Source organism: Sceloporus undulatus, chromosome 10 (genome assembly GCF_019175285.1).
Source record: "Sceloporus undulatus isolate JIND9_A2432 ecotype Alabama chromosome 10, SceUnd_v1.1, whole genome shotgun sequence".
NCBI classification, from domain to species: domain Eukaryota; kingdom Metazoa; phylum Chordata; class Lepidosauria; order Squamata; family Phrynosomatidae; genus Sceloporus; species Sceloporus undulatus.
This window is the reverse complement of record NC_056531.1, coordinates 16085297-16097019: the sequence shown is the minus strand read 5'-3', so window position 1 is coordinate 16097019 and position 11723 is coordinate 16085297.

The following is an 11723-nucleotide window of genomic DNA, read 5'->3' as shown; positions in this document are numbered from 1 at the left end:
TTCTGCTCTGGTCAGGCCTCTCTTGGCATAACTGTGTTCCAGTTCTGGGCACCACCCATTCAAAAAGGATGTTGAGCGCTGGAGCGTGTCCAGAGATAGGAGACCAAAATTGTCTGAAGGGTCTGGACCCCTGCCTTATGAGGAGAGACTTAGGGAGCTAGCTTGGGATGTTAAGGCTGGAGGAAGAGCTGGTTAAGAGGTGATCTGATAGCCCTGTTTAACCTTTGAAGGGATGTATCTTGAGTAAGGAGCAAGCTTATTTTCTGCTGCTCCAGAGAATAGGAACCTGGAGCAAGGATTCCTACTAACAGGGAAAAGAGATGCACCTAAAACATTAGGAGGAACATCTGGACAGTGAGAGTGTTTTGTACAGTGGAGAAGATGCTCCTTGGAGAGCCAATGGAGACTCTTCTTTGCCGGTCTTTAAGGCAGCGTGCCTGGCTGGCCCCTCTGTGTGTGCTTTGCTTGTGAGTTCCTGCCTGGCAGAATGGGTTGGAACGGATGCGTCTTAGTGTACTCTCCAACCTCTGATTTTATGATTATCTCTCCCCTCACAGCCCTTCGCCAGAATGGTGTCGGATGCCCCCCAGGCTGCTGCCCAAGATGCAAGAAAGTGCCTGGAAATTTGGCCTTTACACCATCTCCTGGTCGTATGCGGCCTACCTGCTCTCTTGCTGGCTACCCCTTTTTTCCATTGACCCCCCATCTGTCTTTTATGGTACAGTAAGCAGCACAGACCCGGGGGAAATTCTACTTCTCTTGTATCATTGGGTCATTTATGCTCTGTAGAAGAACAAGCCGGCCTCTGAGTGCCTTTAGGTTGAAGGGCTGAGGGCGGGGTATAAATTACCATAAATAATAATGTGTGGTCCTGTGATACACGTGTGGCCTTCTCAGAGCCCATTGTTTTTTGTGCCACCGGGGCCCAATAAAAGGCCCCAAATGCCTTTTTCCAAACACAACAGTAACCGAAATGATCCCTCTCCGAGGAAAGACCCTTTTAGCCCTAACCATGGCCAGAGTAGGACCAAATGCTGCAAAAATGCCCCTTCCACCGACCCACCTCTTTGCCAGCAAAATATAAATCTTTATAATCTTTCTGATATATGGCGGGTATGACCCTCCAGTTTACCCCAAGGGTTGGTCTTGTGCCCCCCCAAACTCCCAACATTTGCCCACGCCGTGTTGTAGAACAACGGGAGCAGGAAACTCGGTATTTGGCCACAAAAGATTGGTTTATACAATGGTTTTAGGTTACATCTATTGTTTCAGAGAAACCATGGTCAAGAGAGGACTGGACCAGGTTGCGAGAGACGTGTGGAAGCCGATTGTGGGTCGTGGTTTTTGAGCGATAGGTACAAACTCCGAAGCCAGGTTCAAATCCTGGCTGGCCACGGAAAACGCACTGTGGTGACCTGAGCAAGTCATACTTTCTTAACTCAGAGTTAAAATTTGCAATGGCAAACCTTTCTGAAGCGAAATTGCCAACCCCAAACCTCGGTCTCCTTCATGGTCGCCATAAGTCAGAAAGACTGGAAGGCACACAGCAGAAGAATAAGTGGAAACTTATCAAACATGAGCGCAGGAGACTGACTGGCCTTGGGAGATCTTCCACGTCTTTGAAGTAACTTTTGGGATTGGCGAGAGGAGAGAGAGAGTGAAGCATCCACTTGCCTCGCCATCCCTAGTTGAAAGCTTAGCTTGTTGTAGGCTAGATAAAACGGGTCAGACCCTAATCCTCATGACTGTCTGAAAGACCACCACGTTATCCCAGAGGAGAAGGCTAGTCAGCTAAGTGCATTAGAATTATGTGTCTTCATACCTGGCCTGAAGGTTGAGTTACCCATGCTGCTTCCTATAAATTTTGGTATAAATGATAACCCTTCTTAATGACCCCTAGATGAAACTCTAATAGCCTTGTTCACCATTTGCTAGGCAAGGCATGAGGACATGTACACACCCCCCTGAGGGGCAACACATTATCATATCGGGGAAGTCGCATAAGGAGGGATTATCATATGACCAGGAAGAGCAAATGGTTTGCCTTCCCTGAGGCTCTGCCCCCTCCCAGGGTCGTTGTTCCGAGCAGCTTACGCCCACTAAGACAATCAGGACAGGGAATCCAGGTTGAAAAAGAAATTATTTTTAAACACTTTGTTCTCACCATCAAGCACCTTGGCCGAAGCAAGATTTTGCCCTAAATATCATCAGCTTTGCCTGTTCACTGGGCCAGTCCTGGATTTCAGGGGGAAGCTCTGTCCCTTTGAACATGACCTGGGCGCCTGGTCCTGGCTCCTGCCAGTCATTCCATGGCTGAGGCCTCATGCTCCTCATCATATTCCATTGGATTCCTGGAGGGAGTCTACATTCTGGTACGTCTCACCCCAGAGTGAACGCTAAAATCCTATTCCGTGCTTGCTAACTCTGCTTTTCCTGAGCCTTGTATGTGCACTGCTGTGTATGCTAGTGGAACGTATGTGTTTTCCCCCATTATAAATAAATTGGCTATTATTCTAGACGTCTGTCTCAGCTCTATTTATTGGGATCCCCTGGCTACTCTGTATACAACATCGGGAGACGATTCATGCAAGGGCCGTATAGCAGGCCCCCTCTGCAATTATTTGAGGCTAACACACAATAATAAAATTCCCCTACGGACCCTTGGGTACCAGTGACTTAAGGCTTTTGAAAAACATCTGTAAATTTGGTAACTGTACTCCTACTCATACCCAAAGGACCAAATAAAGGACTTTTCATGTACAAAATGCCCTTTTGCCAATATGTAACATCGTTAATATTGGTTAGTGAAAAGGATGAAGGAGGACGAAGGTTAAAGGAATCTAGCGGCACCTCACCTTTGAGAATATTTCCGCATGTGCTTTCAAGGATTCAAACAAAGCTCAGAACTGATAAGCAGTTCGTTTATTTGCTCTCATTTCCTTATCACTTCCCCATTTTCTGTTTTATGTCAGCTCTATATCAACCCTAAATTTATCTCCAAACAGACCTTGGCAGTTGCGGGGAAAAAAAGGTTTTTTTCTCCCCCAAGGGACGTCATTGTACTTGCCTGCGAAACTCTGTAGTTCACACAGAAAAAGAGAGCCCAGTTCTCAAATGGAGAGCATTGTGGAAAGGAACATTTTTATTATTCTACGCACTCTGCTTTTTTCCCTGAATTATTTTATTCCACTGGGCTGACATTCCTCTTCTCTTTCTTCCTGGTTTTCTAGACTGGGAGAGAGTATGGACCGGTGCAACTGACATTGCAATTGCCTACCTTATGCAGCAGCTTTATGCCCACTCCGTCTACGCTACGCTCTTACATGGATGCCTGCGTAAGGATTCGGTCGTGAGCTCATCCACCATTGTTCACCCTGCTGCTGATCACTTCTCCTCCATTTTCAGGTGATTTGCCTTCCTGTATCTGCACTCTGTCTGGCTGGCCACACTTCCATCCTTCTCTCCTTCCCTGATTCTGTTTCTATGGGCATCTCAAAAATGTTCATGCACGCTCTCAGTGTGTTGGAACGGCATTGGGCCATATGCACACAAGAGAATAATCAGAGAGCGAGGGAAATTTTCCTTACAGCTCCCAGATCCTCCCATGCCATGGACTGCAATATCCTTGTGAGGTTGTAGCCACACAAGAAAAATCCTCTTCCCCAGGCAGGACAGTTTTCCATCATTTGCTCCCTTTTCTTTGTTAACTGAAGGAAAAGTCAAGGGTGAAACTGAAAACAATCCGACTGCAAAAGACTGCCGTGTATATTCAACATGATTTTAGGAATTCGCTAGATCAACTTCCTGTAACTTTGCCTGACTGTCTCAAACTTTGCCACGTAACGGTACCACATGTTGGGATTCTCGTCCTGTTCCTCATGACATTCAGTGGAACGTTTCAGCTGGAGTTTACAAGCTGAACGTTACTTCAAGTACCGCAATTGTGTCTCCACCGGATCAACGACATTATCTCCAATGCCGGCTGTGTCTTCCTTTGGCGTCACCTGGTGAGTTAACTCCTCTCAACTCCCGTGGTTGTAATCTGCATCTGGCAGCAGTAGTGGATCCACTGTCCAGCTCACAAACCATACCTCGGAATTGGAAAATATGATTGGCATGGACCATCTAGACTTTGCGTAATTCCATTGCTTATCTTTCCATAGAGATCTTGGTTGGTTCCTTCATAAGCTGCCTTTATACGTTGAGGGGCCTGTGTACTGATGGGCCAAAAGACCCACGTTTCCCCCAGCCTGGCATTGTCCTATCTGGACACACAGGCCATTAGCCCTAGCCTGGGATCAGCCAAAGCAGGCCTCTGCTCCATTGGTCCTGGTCCAATCCTGGCTCAAATAGGGCCTTATTCCATCCAAAAAACCCTGTCTGTTGCCAAGGAGTCCAGGATGTGAAGTGGGTTAATGCTAGTACTTGCAGGCCCACAAACATTTGTGTAGTTCAATCCCAAGGAGGCTTCAAGTGTCTACTCAGCCTTCTGTTCTTTCATAGGTCAGTAACATGAATACCCGTTTTTTTTGGGCAACATAGGTTCCTGTTGTAACGCTTAAAAGAATGCTTAGTTCAGTATAAAGTGATGTTTGTAGAAATGTAAAATGCTAATTCTATTGCAGGTAAACTGTTTTTTTATGGCAACAGATGGCACCACACATCTCCTACCTGCTGCCACTGCTGCATCTTCTCTGAAGGTCCGCCCTATGGCATCTGCCATTGGAAAGGCGTTACCTGGCCACATGAGTGTAGACAAGGTGGATGTTTGAAGGGCGCCTTTAGAGCAGACATAGCAGTGGCAGGTAATTGATGTGTGGTAGCAGTGGTGGGTCCATGGCATGGTGGTGGGAGGCCCAGACATATAAACATCCACCCGTCACTTTGCCTGGCTGGCCTATGTGGACACTCAATGAACAGCCAACTGGCCTTGCTCTGGGGTGCCCGGAACTGGGGGGAATTGGGGGCAGTTTCGGGGCCAGAATATTCAAGCTGTTCCTGGAGTATTCTTGACCCATGTGGGACTAGCCATGGCAATGGATTTAATATGAACACCATCATGGAAACGTAGAGGGAGGTTCGCCACATGTAAATTTACCTCGCTTTCTTCCATTTTTTTAGGGGAAAAAAAATGATTTTCCACCTGTAAATTTATACAGTTTAATATTTAAAAATATTTCGCAAAAAACACGTGGTGCGTATTCTCTAATATATAATTGCAAGTTTTTGAACAAACTGTAAACCTAACCACCTAAACTGCTGGCACCAAGAGTTTAGTAAACGGCCTTTGACAAGGTTTTCCCATGACATTCTTGCAAAACAGGCTTTAAACTGTGGGATAGACCAGTAAACTGTTACATGGATTTGAAGTTGGTTACTGGCCAAACCCAAAGGTGTGCTCCACAATGGCTCCTTTTATCCTGGTGAGAAGTGACCAGGTGGGGTTCCCACAGGGCTCTGTCCTGACCCGGGATATTCAACATCTTTATAAATGACTTGTTCGGGGACAGAACTGAGGAGCACACTTATCAAATGTGCAAGAGACACCAACTTAGGAGGCGTTAGCTAATACTCCAGCGGACATGATCACGATTCAAAATGGACCTTGACTAGCCTAGAAGCTGTGCCAACGCTAACAACATTTAAACTTGAACACGGAGGAAATGTAAGGTACTGAACTTAGGGCGGAAAAATGAAAAATGCACAGATAACAGGATGGGGGATGCCTGGCTTGAACAAGAATTATATGTGTGAAAGGGATCTGGGAGTCAAAGTAGACCCACGTGTGATTGCGGCAGCTAACAGGCCAAATGTGATTTTTTAGCTGCATCGATAAGCAAGCATGTTGTCTATGGCTCTGGGAGTCAACGTAGACCAACAGTGCGATGCGGCATCTAAAAGGCCAATGTGATTTTAGGCTTGCATCGATAGAATTAGAAGTATAGGTCTGATCAAGGGAAGTAATAGTGCCACCTCTATTCTGTTTGGTCGGATCACCCGGATATTGCGTCCAGTTTGGGCACCAAATTCGGAACAAAGACATTAGGACACTGGAGCCATTGTGTCCAAAGGGGGGGCGAACTAAAATGTTGACAAGGTTTGAACCCATGTCCTATGAAGAACACCTTAGGGATCTGGGATGTTAAGCCTGGGAAGAGAGGTTAAGAGCTGGTGGTATGAGAGCCTGTTTAAATCTTGAAGGGATGTCACATGAGGAGGGAGAGCCAAGTTGTTTTCTGTGCTTTAGAGACAGAAACATGGAAACTATGGATGCACAAAACTCCAGGAAAAGAGATTCCAGCTCCAATTAGCAGGAACTTCTTGAGGAGTAAGGGCTATTTGACAGTGGGAACCACCCCCCTCAAAGTGTAGTGCAGTCTCCTTCCTTAGAGGCTTAAACAGAGGTGGATGGCTCTGTCGGGATGCTTTGATTGAGAGTTTCCTGCTGGCGAAGGGGTTGGACTGCATGCCCTTTGTGGTCTCTTCCAAAACTCTATGATTCTAGGTCAGAAAGTTTTCCAGACCTGGTCAGATTGCTCTAACGGCAGCCCACAAGCCCTTCAGTGCAAACAACAGGTCCATCACTCACAACCACACAAACTTCACCCACACACATAACACACACCACACAACAACAGAGTTGGCCTAATATGGGCCGCCTCATTCGTAGTAGCCATTGGAGCTTTCCTGACTTCTAGGCACCTCCGTCCATTTTGTTGAACCCAAATGTCCGTCACTCCTTCCAGGACATGGAGGCCGTTCACCCGTGTTTTTGGACCATTTTGGTAAGAAAGTTGTTTTACAGGCTTTCCTGGAGCTGATATGGCCAGCGGAGGGAGACAGATTCATGGCAAAAGTCCCCTAGGAAGGACACTTGGAGATAATAAATATGTGAATTATTTTGCCGGGGATATGACCCCCAAAGAGCCAGCGTGGCATAATGGGTTGACTTGTGACTCTGGAGGGTACTCTGTTTCAGCTTCCCCCGCTTGGCCATAGAAAACCCCCGAGTAGAGTTAGCAGACTTTGGGGCCAGTCCACACACTCTCAGTTCTCACCGGATGCCAATGGCAAATCCTTACTGAACAAATCTTGCCAAGAAAAAAACCCTGTGATAATTCGGCCCTTTGGGTCACCATTACGTCGGGAAACTTACTGTATTGAAGGCACACAGCACAAATGACCCCCCGAGCCTCGTCCCTGCTTTTGTGCCACATAGATCTTCCACCCCCCAGTGTAACGTGTGCTAATAAAAGGCACAGTTTCCGCCATTTGCTCTCTTCTTTGTCCAGGTTCTGGTTCCGACTATACTGGTTCCCCTCAGGTGCTGTACTCCACATGCCACACAAGCCTCCAGACGGTTGCCCAACATTCGTTTCTACTTTTCTTCAATACTTTTGCTGCTCATCCTCACTTTGATGAAATCTACTGGGTTCTTGCGTGAGTAGCCAGATTGGCAAGGCACTAGTGGCTTTTGCTATTAACATGATACACACCCTCATGGTGTGGCGGCTCTAGCAAGTTTAAGGACATTATCGTCTGTGCTTAGCCAGGAGAAAGACCGGTTCAGGACTTGATATGATAACCCTGTTTAGTATTTGAGGGGCTGTCATATTGAGGAAGGATAGGGTTGCCATAGCACGCCCCCCGTGGGGAAACACGGTTTTGGTGGGGCCCCCCTCCCGGTCACGGTCCGGTTTTCGGCCCCCACCCGTGCCTGGTCCCCTCGTTTGGGGGCCCGCTCCGTCCATTGCCGCTGCTGCTAATGCGGCTGCTGCGGACGCCAACAACCACTCCTTCCTCCAGGCTCGCCTCCTCGCATCCAGGAAGGGCATTGAACACTGCCCAGCCCAGCCTCAGTAGGGGTAGTGGCATGCGTGCTTGCGCTTCGCGTGGCAGAGGGAATAGGGCAGGCAAAGCGAGGCCCCATTTCCTTTCCCTGGCTTTCCCCCTGGCGACGGAGGAAAGCCAGGCAGAGGTTGGGGGCTTCGCTTCAGCGAGCCCCACTCCCCTTCCCTGGCTCTTCCGTCGCCGGACGGAGAAAGCCAGGCAGGGGCAAAGAGCCTTCTCTTTCTCCTCTCCTTCTGCCTCCTCTCTACTCCTTTTCTTTCCTCCCTTCTTCCTTTTCTTCTTTCCTCTCCTTCTTCCTTATTCTTCATCTTTTTCCTCCTCTTCTTCTTCCTTCCTCTCCTCCTCTTTCTTCCTCCCCTTCTTCCTTTCCTTCTTCCCGTTTTCCCTCCCTTCTCTTCTTCCTCCTCCATTCTCTTCTCCCCTCTTCCTCTCTTCCCCTCTTTCCTTTCCCTTCTTCTCCCTCTCTACTTCCTCTTCTTCTTCCTCCTATTTCTTCTTTCTCCTCTTTCCTCCTCCTCTTCCTCCCCTTTCTCTTCATCTTTTTCCTTCTCTGCTCTTTCCTCCCCTTCTTTCCTCCTTTTCTTCCCCTTTTTCTTCATTCTTCCTCCTCCTCCCTTCTTCTCCTCCCCCTCCTCTTCTTTCCCATCTTCCTCCCCTTCTTCTTCCTCTCTACTTCCTCCTCTTCTTCCTCTCCTTCTTCTCCTCTTTCCTCCTCCTCGCCTTTTCCACTCTTCTCCTCTTCAATGCCCAAATGTGCTGTTGGAATGGGGGAGGCAGGTTGGCCAGAAAAGGGAAGTCCATTTCTTGCCATCTGTCTAGGGAACAATGTCAAAATGCCTCCATTTGATCATGACCTAAGAAACATGCATTTATATTAACACTTTTTAAAAAAGCCATTCATTTTTTTGCGTGTCCTCCCCTTTTACACATATGTCCTACATTGGAAAATTTGTTCCTAATTTGTCCTACATTTGTCCCAGTTTCGAGGGTCCAGAATATGGCAACCAAAGGACGGAAGCAAGCTTATTTTTGCCACCCCAGAGCGTTAGGAACCCAGAACCATGATGCCAAAGTACAGGAAAAGAGATTCCCAGCTCAATTCGGAGGAACAGAACTCTTCCTTGGAGCTTTATTGGTGGAGTTTCCTTCCTTGGCGGTCTTTAAGCAGAGACTTGATGGCTATCTGTTGGGGCTGCTTTGACTGCGAGTTCCTGCATGGCAGAAAGGGGTTTGACTGGCTGGCCCCTTTTGAGTCTCTTCCAACCTATGATTCTATATATTTTTGACAATCCACAGTTAATGCCCAGACTCTCAGGGATGCTTTAATAACTCGTCCATCTCTCTTACTAACTTTTCCAAGTATGGCGCGTCTGTAACTTAATTACTTGTAATTGCGGGCTCTTTTTGGAGCTCCTTTCATGGGTATTTTTACTGCATGCATTTCTGGCTCTACGACACAACAGCACTTATGGGTGATCTGCCCAGTGTGCCATGCTGCATTGTAATTTGGGCGCGCTAGTCCAAGGCTAAGAAGCTGTCAATCCAAATTACATCAAGCTGGGTCCTGCCCCGAAAAGCCATTTTTAGGCTATCCCAGCACTCCTAATTTTTGTGTGTGTGTGCTGTGTGTGAAGGAGGTTAATTTTGCACAATTTTCTGGACCACTTTAGAGGGCCAGACAGGCCTTTGAAAACCAGAAGTACACTGGAATTGCCTTGTGTTTTTAAGGCCTCTCTTGGCGTTAAAAGGACCTGGGAAGGGGCCAGAAACATGGTGGAAGAAGTTGCTCATTTCCCCACCATCTCCGCCCCGTAGTACTATTTGGGGTAACACTGGGCCACCAAAAATTTGAACACAAATTGAGACCAGTTGGCCAGTGTCGTCTTCCCGACCCTAGAAGTGAAGCATAATGGGATTGTTAACGTATTGCAGGAAAATCCTGTGGTCCAGTGCACTGACTATCTCCTGATCCCTTTTCCACAGTACATGTCTTCTTTGTCGCAAAAGTCTTCTGGACAGTACGGGAAGTTTTTTTTTGGGGTGGCAAAATGACGTGCGGAGAGAGAGTATGATATGATTGCAATCTCCAAGAAGGAACGACGGGGAGCTGGCCCATCCCAGCTGCCTTGAAAGAAGCGTACGGTATTATCCCAAGAAGGTGGGACGGAGAAAAAGGGACTTAGAGGCATACCAGTTGCCATCTACCAGTATCCTCGCTTTCACAGTGAACGGCCAAGTGCAGCTGTTGGAAAGTTATAGATAGCAGCAACCTCATCGTTTGTTTTATCATAGGATACCAACATTTGTGGAGTCTGTCTGAATACGTAGTCCCTTCCACATTCGCCGTGTGAATGTGGGAAAACCGTAAATAAAAAAACCCACTATTCTTTTTTATCCAAGAAGAACACCTCTTTCGGCATCTCCATGGCTCCAGCGCCAAACTCTGTGGTCCATATCTGCAGAAGGGGATCACCGAATCATTGCTGGCGGACCTACAAATGCCTAGAGGTTCTCCAGCATCAACTCTATGGTCAACTTTAGGCAGAATTGTGCTTGACAGACCTCCTAGGGATTCTAGAGCGAGGACATATTAATCCAAATTCCGCCAATCAACATCAAATAGCGCACAGGTCAACGCCACCCAAATGTGGAGGGCCACCTGTATGTGAGTTCTGCTCGCTCTCTCAGTGGGAAAATAACAAACGTTTGCACAGGCTCCTGCGACAGAGCTGTGGAGTCAGTGAACTAATTTTAATCCGACTTGTTTTTGCTATTATCTTTGTGGTGGAACGGCTTACTTTAATATGATCACTGTCTACTTCTCCACAGGACTCATTTGAAAAATGGACTCGTGCCGGGACAACGGTTATAAACACTGTGCAGCAAAACAGTAGGTCAGGCCAATCCGGAGAGAGAGGACCTGCGGGTGATCAATCCTTCTCCCTTCCAAGCCCGCCTGTTATGGGGTGCCCTGCAGGGACTTCCACCTATCCATCCCTTGATCCCACTCTTCCCGTAGCTACAGCGAGGAAGCGTCTGGTGGACTAGAAGCAGCCGGAGGCCTGCAAAGCAATATTCTTTTTGCACCAGTCAGGGGGAATCAGGCTCATTTTGCAAACAACAGTGGGGGGAACCCTCCTCCCAAACACGTCTCCTGCATTGGGCGATGGCTTTGCAGAGAGAAGCTCAGCCTAGCAGGGCCTTTGGAATGGCCCAAGAGGACGGAGGCGCTCCCCTCTGGGGTCCCGGCCCTCTGGGGTTCCCTGATGTTATGGAGAGCAAGGAGAGAGCCCCGCCAGAAGCTCCAAGAAGTGGCTGAACGGATTCGGAGAGGAGAAAGCAAGCACATGCGTGGATCAGTTGAATTTTCGTCGCTCCGGTTAGTTGTGGGCTGAGGACAGTACCCTATGGCACTTATTCCGTCCAGTACCCTTTATGGCTTTGGAGATAGATGATAGCTAGATAGATAGATAGCTAGATCGATCGCTAGATAATACGGATAGAAGCTAGATATTTTCCTTCCTTCATTCTGGATAGCAGGTTTGGTCTGTTTGGGAGAGGGGGCAAAAACGGGGGTGTGTCTTGTGTTTTGTACTCGGTTTCCTTTTTTCCTTCTAATTGTGTTAGGTCAAGGTGATAACCGTATGGACCCTTATGGTCCAAAAAAGCCTTTGAAAAGTACATCCACCCAAAATGCCCTCAGCTTGTGCCCATGGATCAATTTTGCCAAAAACAAAAAATCCTTACAGGAAGTGACACCAGATGTGATTCCACGTAGCTTCCTACTTGTTTTCAGTTTTTTGGGCGGGTGGGGCGGAGAGGTGTCGCCCTCAAGAGAGGGCAGTGCAATTCCTCCTCAGTTCCGATTGTCC